We start from the raw sequence: 13,977 nt of genomic DNA on the forward strand, positions 1-13,977 counted from the left end.
AAGTAAAAATAAAAGACACATTTTTTATTTTCACCAAGAATTTATTGAACAATGTATTCACCGTTTTGTTCTACTACCTTTTGCCATTTTTCAGGCAACTTCATAATTCCATCTTCCCAAAACTTTTTACCTTTTTGAGCAAAGAACTGTTCCAGGTTCCTTTCACAGTCTTCCAGGGAATTGAAATTTTTTCCATTAAGAGAACTTTGTAAAGACCAAAATAAATGGAAATCTGAAGGTGCAATGTCTGGTGAATACGGCAGATGAATCAGAACTTCCCAGCCAAGCTGTAACAGTTTTTGCCTGGTCATCAGAGAAACATGTGGTCTTGCATTATCCTGATGGAAGATTGTGTCTTTTCTGTGGACTAATACCAGACACTTCATTGAGTGCTGCTTCCAGTTGGTCTAATTGGGAGCAGTACTTGTTGGAATTAATCATTTGGTTTTCCAGACGGAGCTCATAATAGAGGACTCCCTTCCAATCCTACCATATACACAACATCACTTTCTTTGGATGAAGATCGGCCTTTGGTGTGGTTGGTGGTGGTTCATTTTGCTTATTCCACAATCTCTTCTGTTCCACATTATTGTACAGTATCCACTTTTCACCACCTGTCACAATTTGTTTTAAAACCGGAACGTTTTTTAGTTAGCTTATGTAGAACCCAAATACCCAAAGCGATTCACATAACCAAACTGGTACAAATGATTTTCAATGCTTGATTTGGATATTTTGAGTATGTCGGCTATCTCCTGCATGGTATAACATTGATTTTCTCAATTAATGTCTCAATTTGATCGCTATCAACTTCAACTGGTCTACTCGACCATGGAGCATTGTCCAGCAAGAAATCTCCAGCACAAAACTTCTCAAACCACTTTTGACACGTTCCATCAGAAACAGCACCTTCTCCATATACTGCACAAATACTTTTTTGCGTTTCAGTTGCGTTTTTACCTCTCTTGAAATAATAAAGCATAATATGCTGAAAATGTTGCTTTTTTTCTTCCATCTTCAATATTAAAATGGCAACACAAAAATTCACCAATTTTGATAAGTTGTTTTTTAAATGCACACTGATATGGCAGCTGTCATGATACAATCTAACAAAATTGTTTCAAATGAAGTTAAAGACAACTAAGCATTACTAGAGCCATCTGATGGAAAAAACCAAACGAGCCTTTTGACCAACGCAATGGCTTCTATTGAGATGATCATATCTTTTACTTTTTTAGATTGTTAATATAGTGAATTACACTGATTGATTTTCTAATGTAAAACCAACTTTTCACTCCTAGGATATATCACATTTGACCATGATATATTATCTTTTTATATATTGTTGTATTTATTTGCTAATTTTTTAAAGGAATTTTTTCATCTGTGTTTATGAGGAAACTTTTCTTTCCCTGAAATATTTTTGTGTGTTTGACATCAGAATAATGCTGGCTTTATAGAATAAGTTGAGAAGTATTTCTTCCCTTTTGATTTCCTGAGACATTGTGTATAGCATTGTAGAAAAATCAATAAAATCAAAACTATATTTACATATATTAAAAAAAATTGACAAACCTGTAGCTGGACTGACCAAGAAAATGAGATGACTCAAATGATTAAAATCAGGGCTAAAGAGGGGACATCATGACCAACTTTTCAGAAATAAAAAGGATTATAAGGAAACTACAAACAACTGTATGTCAACAAATTAGATAACTTGGATGAACTAGACAAATTCCTAGAAAGACAAAAATGATTGAAACTGACTGAAAAGAAATAGAAAATCTGAACAGACCTGTAACATGATTAGATTAGTTATTTAAAAACTTCCTGGGGAGGGTGGGGCAATATAGAAGTTGGGGAGTGGGAGGTAAAAACTACTGTGTGTAAGACAGGCTCAAGGAAGTATTGTACAACACAGGGAATATAGCCGATATTTTGTAATAACTGTAAATAGAAAGCAACCTTTAAAAATTGTATAAATTTTTTTTAGAATTTTAAATTAAAATTTTTTAAATAAATGAAAAAATATAAATTATAATCTAAGTGAATCCAAAAATTTAAAAATAAATAAATTAATTAATTAAAAGTTCTCAGAAGAAAATCCCAGGCCCAGGTGAATTCTACCAAACGTTTAAAGAACTAACACTAATCCTTCACAAACTCTTTCGAAAAGGAGAACACTTCCCAACTCATTCTATTAGCCCAGTAGTTCCTTAATGCAAAAGCAGACCACAATATTACAATGAAAGAAAAATACAGACCAACATTTCTTACGAATATAGATAGAAGCAAATATCCTCAACAACATACTAGCAAATCAAGTTCAGTAGTATGTAAAAGGTATACACCATAAGCAGGTAGAAATTATTCCAGGAATACAAATTGGCTTAACATCTGATAATCTATCAGTGTAATATACCATATTACTAGAAAAAGGACCCAAAACATGTGACCGTGTTAATAGATGCTGAAAAAAATTGACAATATCCAACACTCTTGCATGATAAAAATGCTTAACAGCCTGTGAATGGAGGGAATTTTAACCAGATAAAGAGCATGTATGAAAACCTCACAACTAGCAACATAGTTAATGGTGAAAAAAATGAGTGATTTTACCCAAGGATCATGAAGTGACACGAAGTGACAGGTATGTCTGTTGTCAACACTTCTCATTCAACACTGTATGTCCATTGTGTGGATATACTACATTTTATTCATCCATTCATCAATTAATGTAAATTTGACTTGTTTACATGTTTTGCCTATTATGATCATTTGTCCAAGGCTTGGGTGACTTGTTTTCATTTCTCTTGGGTTTATAGCTAGCAGTGGAATTGTTGGCTCATATGGTAAGTCTATGTTTAACCCTTTGAGGGACTGGGCAACTGTTTCCCAAAGTAGCTGCATCTTTTCACATTCCCACCAACAATGTATGAGGGTACCAATTTCTCCATATCCTCACCACATTCTAGTGAGTGTGAACTGGAATCTCACTGTGGTTTTGATTTGTACTTGCCTAAAGGCTTATGATATTGAGCATCTTTTCATGAGCTTATTGACCATGTGTGTATTTTTTGAAAAAAATGTCTCTTTAGATCCTTTATCTAAATTGGAATATTTATCTGTTTATTATTGAGTTGTAAGAGATTTTTAAAAATATATTGTTATATATTCCCATACATTCTGGATTCAAATCTCTTATCAGATATGATTTGCAAATACTTTCAATTTGTTAGTTGTCTTTTCACTTAATGGTATCAATTGTAGCCTGAAAGTTTTTAGTTTGTATGAAGTCCAATTTACCTATTTTTTTCTATTAACACTTTTGCTGTCGTATGTAAGAAATCATCATCTAATTCAAGGTAGTGATTTATGCCTGTTTTCTTCTGGCTGTTGATAAATGAACTAATAACAATTTAGGTCAAATTGTTATTTGTGGAGATGGAGGGACTAAATGGTCTCTTTATAGTAACTAAGTAGAAAGAAATTGTAAGACTAATAAGTGATAAGACTCTAAGGAAGAAAAAAGATGAGTCAAAGAAAGTCCTACATTAAAAGGCAAATAAAAAAACATAAATATATGTTGGAGGATAATTACTTCTATACGTTGGGCCAAGTTTTTTTTTTTTTTTGTGGTACGCGGGCCTCTCACTGCTGTGGCCTCTCCCGTTGCGGAGCACAGGCTCCGGACGCGCAGGCTCATCGGCCATGACTCACGGGCCCAGCCGCTCCGCGGCATGTGGGATCTTCCCGGACCAGGGCACGAACCCGTGTCCCCTGAATCGGCAGGCGGACTCTCAACCACTGCGCCACCAGGGAAGCCCCTGGGCCAAGTTTTATATTTAAAATTAGAGGTAACAATATTAAGCCTATATTATGTTTATTAAGTAAATAATTTCTTTTAAAACAGTTTTTTTAACGTAACTTAGACAAAGAAACTGGTTGATAGGTATGTTTTACTTATCAACTGGGAGCAGGATATAATAATTAATTAATAGGTACCAAATAAAACTGACATGGATAATTATTTTTTCCCAAAGATTATTTCATGGAATCAGTTGACCCGATTGACCAGTTGCTTTGCAATCTGAAAGACTGCTGCGCCTGAGGTATGTCCTGCGCAGACTCCATTGTCAGGGGTGCCACCTGCAAGGGCCTGCCATTTACGGGGGTGGCGAGGCCCTGTGCAGAGATCATGCGCCCGCCCCACCCCCACCCCGCCTCCGCTCCAGGCACTTCAAAGACGGTGGATAAGCTCAGTCCCGCCCTTCCAGGAAGGTCGTACAGCGGTCAAAGTGGTCCTTTCTGAGCATGCGCGAAAGTGGAACAGTCTCTGGCGGCAAGTTGTCTTCTTCTTAAGTGAAGAACTTTCGCCGCCTGGTTGTCTGTGGTGAGTCAGTTTGCTGTTTGTTTCGGGGGCATTGTCCAGGGGCAGTTGTTCTGGCAGGTGACTCCAGCTTCCTGCGTATCTCAGTGGAGGGTGCTGAACTTTATGCTCGCCAGTCTTCTGAATGTCACTATCTAGAAGTTCAGGCAATTTTCCTACCTCAGAATTTCTGAAAAAGTAAACCCTTGTTTTCCTCTCCTCTCTGGACCCTGAAACCATATATGCATATGTACGTGTAATTGTGTATATAGAGAATTTCCTAGTTTCAGGTTATCTTGAACTCTTTCAGTAGTGACACATCAGGGAAGAGAATGGAAAAAAAGATGTTTTTAAAATATTTTAAGTTGGTTTGCCAGCATTTGAGAAGCAGAATGTTTCACAGAAAAATCCAAGTTCCTGGCATCTTTTGAAAAACTGGAAGATCTGGAAACAAACCTAAATCCCTTAAGGCAACCACGGGCTAGCCAGCCCTCCGCAGCCGGAGCACCTCCTTAGATAAGGCCTAAGCTTCACTGCTCAGTTTACTGCTGAATCCATCCGGTCTGCTTCACTCGTTTCTATTCCATGCCTGACCCCTGTGAGCATTTGGGTTTGCATCCATTTTTTAGACTCAAATGAACTGCTTTCCTCTGTTTTACAGCCAGCGAGTCTCTCAGCATTCAATTAAAATAAATTAGAGCAGTCAGTTTTTGAGAAATGAAATTTTTAACATTGCTTCCACAGTTAATATGTAATCACTGAGTAAATTATTGCCATGCTTAAAGCATCTTTAGGACCCTGTTTGGGAAGGAATGTAGAAAGTAATTCTTGTTTTCCTATGAATTGCTGAAACAGAGCCTCTATTTAACGTACTGGGCAAAATGAGACAAGCAATATGTATTTTTGTTGTTCTGAACAGGATGACAAAACAAGTGAAAACAGGTGTATAAACAGCAGTAGGAAGTAATGAAAAACAAGATCGCTGAGATCACAAAGGCCAGTGTTATTTTATGATGGCCTGGAGCAGCAACTGGAAAGCTTCTCTTGTAGTCGTTGTATCTGTAGGCTTCAGTATTCATTCTCCCTTATGAATTAATTTCTTAAAAAGAGTATGAAATGCTTTCTCCCTATCCATGGACACTTTGAAGTAGCTTGCACAGAGTATGGGGCCTAACAGAGCATCCTGGTTGAAATGTAAAACCAAAACCAAAATCAAAACGTGCTTTTGAAGATAACGTAGTTTTAAAGGAACTGCAAGCCGTAAAGGTGAAAACTCCTCTGTTTATGGAACATATCTTTCACATTGAAGAGAAATTCTAGATCCCAGGAAAATCTTTGAAAGATATCAAATTTAAAGACCCTAAGCTCTCCTCAGAAGCTTTACAACATCAACCTTTTTCAAAGTTTTGATCTGAAATCAGTTAAACCTCTTGAGAAAGAAATTTCACTGAAACTGAAAAAAGCAGGCAAAATAAAATGCAGGTAGGTAGGTGCTAATTGAGAACAAATGTAATTGAAGTTCACTGACCTTTACTGCTGAAAGTCCCAAGGATGCACAGCTGTGGGCATAACTATACAGAATACTTCGTTAGTGAGATTGCCTTGGGAGAGCTACAAGTAAAACCTAGGCAAGGGTCATGAGAATGGGTTTTAAAAGATTCTCCCTCTTTGGCATTATAAACATATGTCTTTGCTTGTTTCATTCTTTTGTCATTTAACTTCTAGGATTCAAAAAATTTCTTCGTTAAATCAATATAATGATAATAAAATGCCTTCACATGAACTGAACCTTTAAAGGGACATAAACAGAGAGGGAGAGACAACTCACTCAACTCCTTTTATTGTCATCTAGGAAAAAGACCTTCAAATTTTTGACCAGATAGTGTTAGGATATAGGAAGAAAGTACTAAACTCGGATGAATTTATGCCAGGAATTTGCATATTATTTCACAGCCAGTACAATTAAGCATGGAGACAGATGAAAAATTGGATTGGTGTCTCATGACTGGAAATGGAAAAATATCCAAGTCCTCAAAAAAGCAAAAATTAGAAACTCAAGCACATAAATTTAATATCAATTGGGGAGCAAACAGCTTTCAGAAAGGCATCTGATGATAATTAGTAGTAAACACATGTAATCTGAGTTTAAGACATAATATAGAAGGATCTCAAACTTGGTAGTTTGAGGTAGAACAACTAGAGTTTCTCTTCAAGAGATAATTAGTAGATTGATATTTCAGGAAAACATGTTGTAGAATAATTAATGTCTTCAAACATTTGACAAAATCTGCCATGAATTCTCTGAAGAAACTGTATAATTCAGTACTATCATATGATAAGGGTATAATAATAACAAAGTGATTACAAGAGAAGGTAATTGGCACAAGGAAGGAAAACAATATTTAGTGACTCTAATGTCTGTAAATTATAGCACAAAGTATAGCCAATAAAGAAAGTGAACTTGAGATCGTAAAGTAATAAAGAATATGACAGCATAAGTAAAATTGAGTCTTGGTAACATTCTGTAACAGAAATAGCTCAAGCAGAAGAGGTACTAATCCCGAAGATTCAGGCACGTTAGAAAGGAAGGCAGAGAAGCAGTATGAGTTTAGAAAATTTCCTGCAGGGAAAGGTACAAACCGAAGCTCAATCCTATCTGGGCAAATTATGAGTGACAATAGAGGATGAAAACAAAACTACTGATATGGCTGTGTAAGTGTGTTAAGACTACCCAGTCAGTGAGGGAAAGGGGGTGGGTGCTGGTGCAGGCACTCACTCACGCTGCTACAGAGCTGAGGGGACCTCATCTTTCTGGACAGCTGTGAAAATATTTTAGTCAAAAATAGAGCATTCAAAAAGTTATTTTTCACCTTTCAGAATAATAGAAATGACAAGGGGAACTTGTTACCCCAAATTCCATTTTTGCCAACATGGAACAATCAGTTCGATTGAAGTGACAGAAAGATGCTGGTGGAAAATGTAGTTACTTCAAAGTGCTTGAGAACTACACTGTGTCTAACCCTTCTAGGGAATTTTTTTTTTTTTAATTACTGTGGATGTAGTAGAAATCTCCTTTCTGCATGACCTCATTCTCTGTCAATATTGAATTCTTTTTAGAATTTAATATTTAAGTATCTAGGCTCTAATAACAAGCAGAGTTTAACACTTCAACCAAAAAACATCCTTTTGCTTTTCACAAATGTGCGCCTATTGTCAAGGTTCAGGGAAAGCAAAAGAAAACATTCTTAAAAGTTCGAAAGAAAATAATTTTTGTTGTGGTTCGTTTTGGAAGAAATAGTGCAAGCTCAGTTACACTGGCTAGAGTAGTAGTAGCTGCTGTATAACTAAAAAAAACTCCAAAATATCAGCAGCTTACAAAATAGACGCATGTTTCTACTCATATAAAGTTCAGGCATTAGTGGTTGGGGGTGGGGTAGTTTGTTTAGGGAGTGGGAAGGAAGCTCTGCCCGCTGTAGCTCCAGGCAGATGGAGGCTCTGTTATCTACATCATGTGGTTTCTGAGATTGCTCTGAGTGTCAAGAAAGAGGGCATGAAGAATTATATGGGAGTTTTGTATGGGCTAATCCTGGAAGTGATACACTGTATATCCTTTGTGCTCAAATTCCATTGGCTGCAGTTGAATGGCTTTATTCTATTGGCCACATAAATGTAAGGGGGACTTGGACTTGTATATGCCTTCTGTCTGGGCGATTAGTTCCCAGCAACACCTTTAAAACTGTAGATGGGAAAATGAGTCTTTGATTTAAAAACCAGTGGTCTGCGCCACACTTACCTGGAGTTATCTTGGTATAGATCATTCAAAATCTGTTAGTGTAAAGATAATGCTTTCCTTTGTTGACACTTATCACTTTTTATTGTCTGAACAGTGGAGATCCATTGAAAAACACTAAATGTAATTATCTTTGATGGGGAAACTGGTTTTTAATGTTCCCAGAGCCACTGGTATCAAATAACATCAAACATTTAAAATATTATTTTATTGAATTGTAGAACTTCAGAACTAGAAGGAACATTGGAGAATGACCAGTCCAACATCATTTTCTAACAAACAGAATCACATGTTATATATTCTGCAGTTAGGCTGTAAATTTTGTTGAGTGCAGGAATATATGAAATCTGTCTTTTTCTTGGGCCTAAATGAAACCCACAGAAAAAGCTAGCCACTTAAAGAGTCATGTTAACCGTTTCAAGCTTCTAAACTATTAGACATATCCTCACTCTGACGTGAGGTGTGCAAAGGGACAATGATAATTTTGCAGCTTGTCCCACGTGCCAGCATTATTTGATTTATATGCTGTACCTGCCTCCTGTGATGCTGTGTGAATTCATAAATCTGAGTAAAAGAACAGGGACCCATAACTCAGAGAGGATGAGATGGGCTAAACCCTGAGGCTGAGAATGTACTGCAGAACTGGAGCTCTGTTCCCTCATGAATACCCATGGGTATCAAAGTTGCTGAAGGTTAAGCATTCATCACAAAGGGTCTCAGTCAAGGTACATGGCGGGATTCCAAGAATAGTTTTTTGGTTTTTGTTTTTTTTGTCTTCAAACTTTTGTGTAGTCCACATAACATTCTTTTGTTGTTTTTGCCTTTTTAAAAATAAGATAAACTTGATGCAATTCAGTGTTCTAATGCATACCTCTGCATCGTGCACACCTGTTTGTCAGTGCCTACTGTGTGCAGGACCTTGTCCTATACAGGTATTATGGGCAGATAAAAAATTATAAGGCGCATAGTATAAGCTCTCAAACGTATCGTCTAGCAAAGGATATGACAGAGCTCATAAAAAACAATGACAACGTATGGGCATTATATGAAAAGGATCGTAGGGATATAAAACACTCGGTAGTACAGAAATTCCGAAGAAAAAGAGTTCCCTGAGGATGAAGTAGTGAAGGACCATCTAATGTAAGTAAGATAAATAAGAAATGCATGCTGCAACCCAGCTGCTTTAGATTCATAAAAGCTTTTGGAGTAGCCAAGTCCTATCACTTCTCCAATCTTTGGTCTGCCTTTACTTTGTACTTATTATAATTAGGTCTGTATCTCAGTGTTTAGTAAAACTTATACTAAAATTATGAGATTTTTGTCAGATATTTAGGGTTTTAAAATTAACTAATTAATGATTGAAGTACAGACATTTAGTTTTATTCTGTCACAGACGGTAACCTCATCTCTGCCCAACCACAAACGGATGCTCTGGCTTTTAGTATATGAAGGTTAGGCATGCCCTTAATTGGTTCATTCAACAAGTAATTTGAACATGAAATATTCAGTAAGCAGTAATTCTGTGTCAAACACTATTCGGGTGGAAGGAGGACAACATTGAGAAGGATAGAGAAGTCAGGATGGCCAAGCAGTCTAAGGCACTGTGTTGAGAAGGATAGAGACCCAGCCCTCACCATCTTGAGACTTACAGTCTGTGAAGTAGACAGGTATTTCCATCAGCAATGACATGAAATGACAGTAAGTACTAGGAGGAAGAAAGCACAGCGAGCGTTCCTTCAAAACTATTTAACAAAGATTCTGACTTAGTCTCCTGGAAGTCAGGAGAGACTACATTAAAGTGAAAGCATAAACGATATAAAGGAAGTGGCCAACTGGAGATTAAGTGGAATTGTGTCCCAGGCTGAGAAAACAAGAAAAGGCAAATGTGATTTTGCCAGTTTTAGGAGGCTCTGTGAAGTAGCTTTCTCCTACCTAAAAGTAAGGAGATGATATAATCCAGCAGTTTTCAAAGTGTAGGCAGAGAGTCTGCAAGGACAAAATTATTTTCATAATAATACCAGGGTTTATTTGTTTTTTTTCCCACTCTCATTTTCTCATGAGAGTGTTCCGTAAGCTACATAACATGTGATATCACAACAGATTGAATCTCGAAGCAAACCTGAGAATCCGGCTGTCTTCTATTAGGCCAGCCATTAAAGAGATTTCCAAAAATGTAAAACAATGTCACCTTCTGCCTAATTGGTTTTAGAAAATAGAGTTTGTAAAAATATGTTATTTATGTAAGCATATAATGCATTTAGTTTTATTTCTAAGTGAATTAATAAATACATATTTTTTAAATGTCTCAGTCTTAATATAAACATGTAGATGCTGAGAGAGAAAATCCACATAAACAAAAGCTATTTTGGGTGGGTCCTAATTAATTTTTAATAGGGTTAAGTAGTTGAGACCAAAAAGCTTGAGAACCACTAATTTAATCTCTTGCTCAAAATGGGGACATCTTGAGAGTGAAAGGAGATACTTTTTTTTTTTTTTTGAGCTACTCTTAATAATTATACCAGAGAACAAAGTGACATTACATCCCAGCATACCTAGGACAATCTTAGTTTATATATATTTTCCTAGTATATATTATTAATAGCTTTTAGTTTCATTGTCAAAATATCCTGGTTTGGAGGATCAGCTGTATGGTCACCCTACCTATGGGACTAATTAATGATGGCCTTGCCTTACACCCTCCTAAGCTTGCTATCAAAGAGAGCTCCAGAACGTGAACTTTGGTGGGGAACTATATATGAGGGACCTTGTGGGAGCAAATATGCCTATCACAGACAGACTGGTGGAAAGAAGCAAGGGCAAACTTTATGTTTGTTGTTTTGTTTTATCTCAGAGTATGGCATTATGGGTTTAGACATCTTGAGTCTGAGAAGAGCACTGTTAATCTGTATTTTAGAGGAACAGATTTTTAGAGTATCCTGTACCAACTCTAGTAGTTGCCTGGACATCTGAAGGATGAAATCTTTCCTTTGAAGCAACTTCAGCCTTTGAGAGAATGTTAGGAGGAATGAATGATTCCTGTGCTGCATTTTATAGCAGGTCCCTCCCAAGTATGGATGCTTGCTATGAAAACTGGAGACATTTACATACTCAAATTGAAATAAGCTCATTGCCCAAACAGAATCCTTCAGGCATTAAAAAAAAACAAAAAAACAAAACGCCTGCCTAAAGCACCAGAAGCAAAAGGTATTGTGTTGAGTATTTTCCCTCTTTCCCAAAGGTTGAGATAGCTAACATTTATAGAACAACAGTGCACCAATCTGTAATGAAATACATCACTGAATCGCAACTAAAGATTTTGAGGTCAGATACATCCTTTGGAATATCTGCCAACCAATAACATGGATATGTTATGGATTCTCTTAGAGTGTTTTAAGAAACAATAGAAACATTACAAGCAGAATGGAAAAAAAGAGAGAGAGAGAGAAAAAAAAAGCCAGGGAGAGGGAGAAAAAAAAAAAAAGAGAGGGCAAGAGAGCCAGCAGTAGGCTTACATGAGCATACACCTTGTTTCCTGGGCACATCAAGGGCTTCTAGCCAAGGGCTGTGATGTTATTCTAGACATTTTTACTGACATAAAATAAGGAGTCTAAATTATGATGAAATCAGAACCAGAAGCCAACCACTAGGGAAGCCATTAACAATTTAACATGAGGGAGTGTGGATTCTACTTGTCAAAGAGAATATTAGAAGACTGTTTGATATAAAATGCAACTATCACAGCACTGAGGGTTGGGTACCTCAGCTGGGTTTTCCTTGAACTCCTTCCCTTACAAAGTTAAACACAGACCTGGGTGTTTCACAAGGACAGCGTATCTTATGCCAAAGCAAAAAATCACATCAACCGAATAGGGTGAAAGTTTGATTGGATACCTGTCTATCAAGTAGTTGTCTGGCAAAGGCAAAGACCACAGGGAACAGTAAGAGGTGAAAGTGGACCTGAGGAAAAATTCAGAGTTCTTTTTTTTAATTTTTAATATTTATTGAGGTATAATTGACATACAACATTATATTAGAAGAGAATTCTAAATCTAAGACACATTGAGTCAAATTCTAGCTTGGTTGTTTCCTGTCTGTGTGATCTTGATACAGTTTTATCCTCTAGAATCATAATGAACTTCATCTTAAAATGAGACTAATAATATCTACCTCATAAGAATGATGTCAGAATTAATGAACAACAACAAAAAGGCACCTAGCTCAGTGCCTGGAGGGAGTGGGAACTCATTAAAAATTACCCATTTATCCTTATTTTTCACCCAGTCTTAGTATTGAGGTCTCTTTCTCCTTTTCTTACTTCTCCTTCTCCATCTTGTTTTTCTTTTTTTTTTTTTCCTGTTCTTTTAAGACAATTTTATTTTGATATAATTATAGATTTACAGAAAAGTTGCGAAGATAGTACAAAGAGTTCCTGCATAACCCTCACCTAGTTTCCTTTTTTTCTTTTTTAAATTCATTTTTCTTCAGTTGGTTTATTTGAATGCGTGTTCTCAGCTATCTTAAAAATAGATTGTTCTCTAGTATAATGTAGTATTACTCACTTCACTTGTACCTTTTTCATCCCTTCATTACACAATTGATGAACGTTAAATGATTACCCTAGAGTAGAACAACGTTAAATTATCTGGGGCTGAGTATGATTATTGACTTTCTTGTTGGATGCAGAAAACTTTGGAATAATCTAGCCTATAATTTGGGGGGAAGACAGTCAGGTGGAAGCAAAAGAAAAAGTTGATAAAACCCCTATGCCAGTCTGATGGTGCAGTTATTATATGTATTTGCATATATATTTATAGATGTATATTATATATATTTATATATGTGTCCTAACATCTAACAATATGTCTGGTGGTTCTAATAATTGGTAAATCCTTTCAAAGATGTGATGGTTAGGTTATAAGGTTTAAAAGGCCCAGGACAGAAGGTTTAGTTTAAGGGTATATCCACAAGGACTTTATGTAGTATCCTGATGTACCCTCCAGGCCCTGGGTAATAGAAGGAGGAACTGAGCTTCTTTAGTTTCATCTCCCATCTCATCTCCTTCCTGGGTCTCTTGTCTTTGCTTGCAAACATTATCTCCATAATCCTTCTACAGTTCTCATGGAGGTTTTTCACCTAAAAATGTTTCCCCCTGAGAACGTTCAATGCTCTGAACTAGCCACAATAGCCTTGCTAATTTTCACCAATAGCAAGTACTCTTCCCTTGATACTCTGTTTAAGCTACATGTCAGGGGAAGAAAATGAGTTCAAATGTAGGAATTCACCTAGACCATTATAAGTAACTAACTTAATGCCTTTTTCCTCCCTGGGTCAGTTACATGTTAAGAGAAGAAGCCTCACAGTTAAAATAAAAAATACTGTCATACCCAAGAATGGCCTGTAACGTTGGAAGTTCAGGCACTGTGGCAGGGAGAAGGAAAAGAGATCTGAAAGCATAACCTTTCTTGGTCCTTCTCCAACTGAGGGCTGCTGGAGACACTGAAAAAGTATCCAACTTTTCCTGATAGTTTGAAACCTCTTCAATTCACTACATTCAAGATAGCAGAGGTAATACTATTTATGAATAAAGAAAAACATGCTGTGAGAGGGTAGGAGAGGACTAGGAAATGACAAAAAGGATTGGGTGCCAACCGAAGGGACTGTCAGGTCATTTGGAAAAGGTGCTATTATCACACTATCTTTATCTCAACATGAAAATTAAAACTGTCTGTGTCGGTGTCATGAATCCAGTGCCATTTAAGCTTCCAAGATCCAAACCAGTGTAACGCAAAAACTCACCTAAAGCAATTTTGAGAAGAAT

General features: G+C 36.7%; 1 long non-coding RNA gene across 5 annotated transcripts in view; it reads left to right on the plus strand.

Annotated features, from left to right (window-relative positions):
* The first annotated feature begins 4,281 nt into the window (after window positions 1-4,281).
* LOC307182973 overlaps window positions 4,282-13,977 on the plus strand; it is a 459,338-nt gene continuing 449,642 nt past the window's right edge. For all 5 annotated transcript variants that reach the window (XR_013827313.1, XR_013827314.1, XR_013827315.1 and 2 more), the window contains exon 1: window positions 4,282-4,393. This is a non-coding gene — a long non-coding RNA (uncharacterized lncRNA). The remainder of the gene's footprint in view (window positions 4,394-13,977) is intronic.

Source organism: Stenella coeruleoalba (assembly GCF_951394435.1).
Source record: "Stenella coeruleoalba genome assembly, chromosome: 2".
NCBI lineage: Eukaryota > Metazoa > Chordata > Mammalia > Artiodactyla > Delphinidae > Stenella > Stenella coeruleoalba.